The sequence below is a fragment of the Typopeltis vanoorti genome, chromosome 7 (genome assembly GCF_054136105.1).
Source record: "Typopeltis vanoorti isolate ZY-2024b chromosome 7, IOZ_Tvanoo_1.0, whole genome shotgun sequence".
NCBI classification, from domain to species: Eukaryota; Metazoa; Arthropoda; class Arachnida; order Uropygi; family Thelyphonidae; genus Typopeltis; species Typopeltis vanoorti.
In genome coordinates this window covers 157,348,028-157,357,357 of record NC_143555.1, presented here as the reverse complement: position 1 = coordinate 157,357,357, position 9,330 = coordinate 157,348,028, and positions in this window count along the sequence as shown.

Genomic DNA, 9,330 nt, shown 5'->3' with positions numbered 1-9,330 from the left:
ACCATCGTATTAACACAAACATATTTCATCTTCTCTTATTTAAGAGAAGTCTTGTTCATTTCACTTACGATTTTTTCAACGACATTTCTCCGTACAGTCGAAATATCTTGACCGTTAACTTTCATGTTACTTTTGCCGTCTCTGCTTCCTTTCACGCTACTCTTTCTTCGATTTTTAAGCTTTCTCTCCAGAACATCGGATAAACATCTGTCTTTCTTCGATATTCTTACCGAAGTATGTTCTTCAGCTACTTCTGCATATAACATAGCTTTCTTCGACTTTTCTGTATTCTTTTAAGGATGCATTGCCGGTTTAACCGAGAGGAAGTTTCTGTGCGATTCCTTCTTTTTCAAGGCTGCCACTTTAACTTCATCAGCCCAACAAGAAGTTCAGATTATTCTCTCTTTGAGGATATCACCACACTTAGCTTCGCATGCGTCATAGCACAACTTTATTTTGAGTGAAATTTTCAGAGTTTTTGTGAGATTCTTTTTTTTTTTAATTTTTTCTCCAATAATAATAATTTTTATTTTTGAATCTACAATTTATCCTGAGAGTTGCGCGAACCAGAATGAAGATATCACCGTCAACAACACGAGCTATATACTAGGTGGTCTGAAACGTTCTTGGCCTAACAATGACAAAACGAATTTATAATTTCCAAATTATTTTTATCTTTCAACATAATTCCGTTCAAGACTAATACATTTATCCCAGCGATGCTCCAGCGACATTATCCCGTCCCTGTAGTGGTGCTCAGTAAGATCTACAAAATACCCTCTACAGCAACAATCACCTCTTGATTCGAAAAAATACGCTGACCAGCGAGGAAGAGTTTCAGTTTTGGGAAGAGATAGAAGTCAAAGGGAGCCAAATCTGGGGAATAGGGTAGAAGTTCCAACATTCATAGTGCAGTTCCTTTAATTTTCCCATTGCCAAAACACCTTTGTGGGCAGGTGCATTGTCCTGATGAAAGATGATTTTTTTCTTCTGCAAACTTGGTCTTTTCTCACGAATTTTTTCATTTAGTCTGGCTAAAAGATCGGAATAATATTCCCCAGTTATTGTTTTGCCCTTTTCAAGGTAATTAATAAACAAAATACCTTTAGCATCCCAAAACACCGATGCCATGAACTTGTCTTCTTTGGCGCTGAAAAACCGGCTTCTGTCCACTGTTTTGCTGCTGTTTGGATTCTGGTGTGTAATGGTGAATCCAAGTCTCATTCATAGAAATAAATTGATGCAAACGTTCAGTTTTATTATTGTTAAAATACTCCAAGCACTGTTCAGAGATTTTCATGCGAGTGCGTTTTGGATCTGCTGTGAACAAGCGCGGAACCCATTTGCGCAAATCTTTTTCGTTTGCAATTCTTCATGCAAAATATATCCTACACGTTCTTTTGAAATGCCTACAGGTTCAGCAATTTCACGTATCATATCTTGCACTGATCAATGATTTCTGGTGTTGTTTTGGACATCCTTCACGTGAATCATCTTCAAGGCTGGTACGGCCACGTTTAAACCTATTTCTTAATTGTCGAAAACGAAGGAGAAGAGTGCCCACAAACTTTTATGAACTTCGAATGAATTTGCTTTGGCATTAAACCTTTTTTACAAAGAATTTCAAAACCGCACGATACTCAATTTTATCCATTTCAAGGGATACAAACAACACTTTGGCTTCCGACAGCTGTATAAAAAAAACTACTTGACAGAATGACTTTCAATTTCACATGAATGCTTAAGACAGATGTACCACCTTAGAAACAAAAATCTTGCCGATCGTGTTGCCATTTATGGTTGAAGTGGAGAACTTTTCAGACCACCCACGTAGTTAATCAGAAGTCTTATTTCTCGTGTGTGTATTAATGCTCTTCTTCAGGTTGAAACACGGTAGTATTAATGAGATATTCACCATTTTTATTGGTGAATAAAAAGGAAAAGCGAAACTATATTAGTTTTGCTTTTCCCAAAACGTGCGCGTTTATATATCTGTGTATCTGTGATTATTCATTTCCTACTTTGCGATTTAATTCATTTGCAACAAGGACCATCTTTTCCTTTTCATTGTGTCAACTCTCCTCTCTAATAGCCTAAAAAAAACCTCTACTTCATCCCTCCATGAAAATAACTCCCAATATGCAGAAATTTCATTTAGAAATTTGCCGACTTCAATCTACTTCCAATTGCATGCCATTCGACTTGTTTTTTTTTCTTCTCTCTAACTCCAATCACATCGGCACAGTGTTTGTGGAATCCCTTTGATAGTCCACATATTTCCTAACGATGTCCATTCCGTGGAGTTGAAGGGTTTCCATTAGCTGACTGTTCGCTATTCTCTCTGATTCCTTGGCGAAAGCAGTAGACCGAGTTTAAACCTGCTGACATCCCAACTAGCATTACATTTCGTCCACGCCGTTGCTTGATCAAATGTCATTTCATCAAATAAAACTTGCAAAGCAACCCGTCTTTCAGTCAGCTCACTGTTTGCTAAGGTACTAATTAAATTTACTTCCACTTGAAAACAACAACCTGGTTTTCGGATCCCAGAATAAGAGCCGCCGTTACTCAGTAGCTTTCGACGATGCCCTTTGATGGGAAAGGCGTGGGTTCGAATCTCGTCTGGAAGAGAACTTTATCAGGGATTTTCTGTGGAAGGCAAGTTAATCGGTCTCATATGGAGATGGAGGGGTTTTCCATCCTGCAAAAAGTGGTCAGGAGAACCCGCGCACTTTATATCCGAAATTACTTTAGGCATGGGGAGCTAAGCACCCTAACCTGAAGTAACGGTTAGGAAATCGAAGGGTGCTTGGAAGGTTATGGGCGCGTAAGGGCCCATCAGAAACCATAGGAGGAAGAAGAAGATCCCAAGAATTACTGGAAGAAAGTAGAAGAAAGACCGTTTGCACGAAAGAGTTCTATTCGTTGCTTCTCTTCTCTCAGAACGGTTTAAAGTATTGCCATACACTCGGAAACGAACCCATTCGGGAAAAATTGTGAAACTCAACATCCAAATCAGCTTCCAGAACAAATGAGGAAACTTCGGGGAATCTCAGATGAACTGGCACACCGGATGTTCGTTATTAAACCGCTGGCAGCGCCCCCTCCCTCGATTTCTCTAACAACTTCTTCAAAGCAACTCAAAAAAAAGTAAAGAAAGGACGATCGAGAAAACGTTAGAAATGACAAAAGATGACTTCGGAGACAGTCGCATGATTAGTATGTAGTGATCGGCAAGGTGCCGTCTGACGGAAACTGCCGTAACTTTTGTTTACGTTTAATGTTCGTGGTCTAGTAACTGGCAAACCAGTCACGAATCTTTCCTCTAATTTCTAGAGCCTCGGGTTTTCTTAAATAAAATATCACGTGATGATGTGCCTAAAGATTTTTGCGGGTGGTGCAGGACATTTGGGGACATGTCGATCGTGCGATGAACGAATCAAACTTGAGACGGTCAGCGATGCTCATTTCTGTCTGAATCGGAAGAGTGATTCTCTTTTTCGTAAAAGTTTTCCTCAAATATTTGAGAGGAAAGGAAGGGAAGGCGCCACATCTGTTTGCGCACAAACACAAATACAGACGCGCGCGCAAGGAATTGAAATCAAATCTCAAATCTGTGTGCGTGTCGACGTATTTCTGCTTCAGCAAGAATGAAAAGTGCGCATTTTTTCCCGCCGTATTTCAAACTTGTTTTAAGTCATCGGTGAGAATTCCGAAGTGCAGCTTCCCTCTCGTCACCCCCATAAAATTGTCGAGAGATTTTCGCAGCCTTCCTTTCGATGCCTGCGGTTTCGAGCGGAACCAACCGCTTCTTCACAGAAAAGCGTCAAGTGAATGCGATCGCGGTTTCGACTTTCATTTCTGCTCGTCAAGTTTCCGATTTTTTGTGTCTTCTCGCGGACGCCCACGATTCAATCGCCCTCGACGCTCTGCGTGGACTTCCTCCGAGTCGGCGAGCGATTGTGGACATGCGTGGAGTTTCTTTGTTCCTCCAGCGAGCTTTTGCTCTTGCATCCAGATGTCGCCCACTGCTGTGCCTTGCGTACCAAGGGGGTGGGAGTGGCGTTCTTTTTGTCACTCGCTTTTGTTTCTTCTTCTTCTTCTCTCATATTCGTCTCGATCGTGCATTTTCTGAGAGCATAACAAGCGTCTCTCTACTGGTTCTAATAACCCTACCTCGCGAGCCTTCTCCTCCTCCTCCCCATCCGCTTTTCAGTGTCGGCTCGCGACTCCAAACAAACGAGGCAAACTCGGCAGGATCCAGTGCTTTGTCCGGCTGAAAAGAGGAACTGTCTGGCTGGAATCCCGTCCATAATTATCGATGGATGCGAGCGAGGAGTGTCGCGTAAAAAAATGCCGGGGGGGGGCACTGTTAGCGGAATGGAGTGAGAGGTTCTCTTTGTGCGCTCTGTCTCGGATACTTATCAAAACGTAGTCTCTTCCCTGAAAGCGTGTGCCCTGCGTGTGGCTCACCTACAACTCCCACTTGGTTCTTTCACTATTTCTCCTTCCTTTCATTTCCCTTGAAAGGCAAGCCGCCCCCTCTTCCCCCCCCGTGATACCTTCCCTTTTACGTTTTCCACAAAAAATGAAGCCTATTATTTTTCCGCCAGTAGGTTTCCAGCAGGCAAATCTCGTCTTCAATTCTTCTGCATACGCTACAGAAAAACGCGAGAAATAAGTCGCATACACACGCGCATAACCTTGTTCTGACCCCTTTGTTTACGGACATTTAGGAGACTTTGAGGCTTTTTTTTTTTTTTGGAAGGCATTTCCTCTCGTATGTGCTCGAGTGTCCTCGTTAGTCATGTTCGGACTCCTCCTGTGTAAAATCTCGTTTTCAAATGCGAATACAGCGCCATCTGCATTTGAAATAGCGCTGTTTGGAGCGTCACATTCAAGCAGAATGCATTTCTTTGAGAAACTCCTGAAAGTGAGATTGATTTGGGACGAGAGAAAGAGAGAGTCATCCTTGCCCGGAAATGAGCGTCACAGGTGTGCACGCGTCGCGTCTTTCTTATCGTAATCGCTTATTTCTTATCTCAGTTGTTGCTGCAACTGTCTTCTGACTGCCTCTCAACTGCAATCTCATAAGACGACTTTCTGCTGCCACCAAAACACGGAAAGAATAGCTGGCGGGGGAAACGGAGTTGGGTCGACAGAGTTCATGAGAGCGATAATAAGGCGTTTTCACAAAACACCTTATTATCGTTTTATAAAAGTCTTCAAAATTAATTAAAATAATCCATTTATTGGAATCTTAGTCAAAGTGTTTTGATAGGCTTTGCGTTTCCCTTGGAAAATGGGCAACCCTGCAATAAAAACACGTGTGTAACCAAGGGAACTGCATCCGTTTATTCGACTCGACTGCTTATGCTATAGGGAAGAGGAACAAGACGAGTGCTGTGTGCGCAAGATTTTAAACTTCTGAAGAAATGATCTGCCATTTCATCAAATCCCTCCCGGGAAAAAAAAACCGAAGGCTTTCTTTACATTGGGCAAAAACTTATTTCTTTCTTATGAAGCTTGGAGTGAAGTAAACATTGGAAGAGAAACGCCATCGCGAAACATCTTGAGATAGAAGAGGTCCAGGAAAGGGCCACAGATAGGGAGGGCAGGGATAGTGAGGTGGCTTGTGAGCGGCATATCCTCGGAATTTGGAAGACTAGTTAATGAGCTGCACTGTGTCGATTACCGAAAAGAGCTCGAGATTACGTTCTCAAAATATTGAGGCGACGTTTTCATTGTTGTGAGACGTTGGGAACTTGCAACAAATGAAAAAAAAACTCGATTGCGGTAGAACGAGGTCAAATAAGGGAAGGGACGAGAAGAGAAAAATCTGCAGCCTTTGTCTAGATCAAAGCAGAGAGAGAGAGAGAAAGAGTACAGTTTGCTCATGCGACTTCTGTGAATCAGACTCTCTTTGGTCATCTCACCAGGCACCACAATTATTAAGTCTCTTCGGACATCTCGTTGGTCACTTTTTCAAATTTCATAAAAAAAATAAATAAATAAAAATTCATAAGAGCGAAAAATTGAAGAAAAAGAATAATTATCGATATTAAAGAGTAAACGCGGTGATAATTAAGAGTACGCTCTGTAGTGCTTGGCGAGGAGACAGGGATCATCGTGTGATGAATGACGCCTCCGTTCATTTTTTCTTATCTTCAAAAGAAAATGCGTGTAATCTTTGTGGGCAGCTTTTGGACATTGCAAAATACGTCCAGTAAGAAACCTTCATTTTTAACGAAGTCCAAGGGAATGTTACTCAATCATTACAGTCAAGACATTAAGAGGCTCAATTAAAACAACAAACCAATTTAACGATAACATCTACAAATCGGTAACTTTGAAATCAAAACAATCAAAACTTCTTTACAGGGAATCTAAAAGTTATGCCGAGGTCTACACCAAGGAAACGTCTTGTTTTCCGATTATCACAATTTCCTTGTGGGGGTTTCAAGAACAGACATCGTGTAAAAAAGTTTCTTTACGCACATCAATTTGCATTTGAAACCACGTGTTTGTGCGTGCGCCGAACCAAGTAACCAAACAAAGTAGCCAAGTAGCTAGAACTATAACCAAACCTTCTAAAAAAGAAGTTATTTGCTTATTCAAAGTGATTTTAAATTGTGAAAGTTTATTTTTCCAATCTTATATTGGTAGCCAATTACGCAAAACATCTTGAATTATTTCTGGGGATTTGTTTTCACATCCCATATCGTGGGTTTTGTTCTGTTTTTAATACGCAATGTTTATCCGGATGAAGCAATGTCCGTAAATCGACCTGTCTTTCGTAATAACAATGGTCACTCTCAAGTAAGTGTCAGCACGAGAAGCTGGCGACACTGAATGACGTGATCGGGAATCAGGTCGCAGTCACTTCTCCAAGTGCAGATTCTGTGTTGCAGTGAATGCAGATGGAAGATGCTGTTCAGTCAGACTACGAAACCAGCACAACTGCAGCCAAAGAAGTGACTCGTTACTTGCACTTTATACGCGAGAACATCCTAGATTGGAAAGCTACTCAATCACTCAGTCAAATTAATCTTTTAATTTAAGCTGTTGGTGACGTTTTCATTTTTGTAGAAATTCATTTATTTATTTATTTATTATTTATTTAAATTCTTCCTAGACTTCTTTACAGGGAATCTAAAAGTCATGCCCAGGTCTACACCAAAGAAAATGTCTTGTTTTCCGATTATCACAATTTTCTTCAGGTTTCAAGAATAGGCGTCGTGTAGAAAGTTTCTTTACGCATATCAAGTTATGGCGCCTCATTTAGAGAGGACCATTCCAAATCTCAGCTCTTTCTCTCTCTCTCTCTCTCTCTCTCTCTCACACACACAATATTTTCTAAATATCAAAGACTGCCACAAGTTGGACCAGGGGATGCAGTGCGAATAAAAGCCAAAATGGTGCTCAGTGAAATGCGATGGAGGTCACTCGTATCGAAGGGGGTCTCCGCACGTTGAAAAATCTGAGCCTGTGTACAGACAGACAGTTTTTCAGATATTCGCAAGAAGGATCGTCTAAGAGAGAGTCTCCTTTAACTCGGGGATTTGGTGAACGCACGCGGAAGAGCGTGTGAGTGAGGAATGGCATTCACTCATTATTTATGGCGTCATTGTACGTCTGTCCTGAATGCGCGAGGCCAGTCCGATGAACAGACGGGGCCATTGAGGCTATTGTGGCCGCGACTCTGTCCCTAGCGGGACGTGATTTATCCCCTCGCAGGAGCTTAAGCCTTTGCGAGACGGACCTCAGGAATGGAGGACGAAATCTTCCTCCCCGGAGTCGTTAATCACCCCAAATCCCTTGAGTGAGACGGATTCGCTTTGCTCCTGTTTCATTCAACCCGTCCTGCTAAAAACTGCCACACGAAACAAGGAGCCGGATAATTAGGGGACGCAAAGCAAACATTTCCTATTTCTTAAAATGAAATTGGAGCGCAAGTCAGCGGGAACTTGCACACAACTCCTGTTGCCCTTTCGCGGAGTTAGGAATGAAAAAAAAAAAAAACTCTTACGGACGGAACAACTTCTGCGCTTAATATAATCAGCGCTTTAAACCTGAAGACACTTCGGAAATGTGTCCCAATATCGGAGGAATAGATCTAAATTCAGTGCGACTCGGTGGCTTCAGATTGGACGGGGGATTAAGAAATGCATTTCTGGATTCGGACAACACATTTATGAATGCACTGTGGACACTTTTTTTTATTACCGATTTTGTTTATAAGCCTCCTATAATAGTACAATATGTTGAACAATCGTGTGTGTAAGCGAAGAGCAACAGCTCGTCCAGGTTACGATTTGCATAAAGTTACAAAAATTTATGTAATGCATGTTCATGGATGGAGTTTTTCGGATGAGCGATCAAAACGGACCCAGAATGGAAGTAGAGAATGGAGCGTCAGTGCCGCAGGCATCCGTTGCACTGTACCGTTGTGGCCGCTCTTCGTTGTCTGATTTTGTTCCAATTTCTGATCGTGGGTCAGTCATTTCTCACTGAACGTGTTTGTACTTCGAAATTCAAGCGACCCCCCCCCCCTTCCCCGTGGAAATGCAAAGATCTCTCTTAACTTGCTCAGATGAAAAGGAAGGAAGTAAAGAAAGGAGGGGCTTTCCCTATTTTACATTTGACCTCCCGATCAGAAAGGTCAGTAGCGTATACAGTGAGAAATGTTAAGTTCCGTTATGACTACATTTTTATTGCGGGCACAGTGGATGGCCGCATTAGTGCTCTCCAGACGGCGACACGCAAGCGCTGAGCGACTTTTGGCGATTTTCGTTGTCCGGTTAAGTGACGAGGTGTTGGTGAATTTTAGATTGGATACACGATTGGGAATTTCAGTTTATCAACAGAGTACAAATGCAAGACGAGATAAGGTACCAGACAAGCAGTCATAATATGCAATAGTAGTGTGTGTGTGTGCTATTAATATTAATACGGTATGGCGCAAGCAAACAAACAGTACCGAACTTCTTAACATTATTCGGTCCCTGTTTTTTTCTCTCGCCATACTGCAGATAGTACAAACGCAACGGACGCAATACAAGACGATATTTACAAGAACAAAAAGAAATACCTGCAACCAAGGGTGACTGTCGTACTGGTTATAAGAAAAATGTGCACACATTGAGAGAAGCATGTTTACTTGTCTGTGTGTTTACGAGATTACATAAACTATTACGTACCTTATCATTAGATGCATAAATATTAGATTTAAGGTGCGTAATTATTGTTTCATTTGCTAGTCACCTTTACGTGTTTGAAATACACTTCGGCTTTATTTAATTTCGTGATACACTTCTTCGCTTTTTTAAA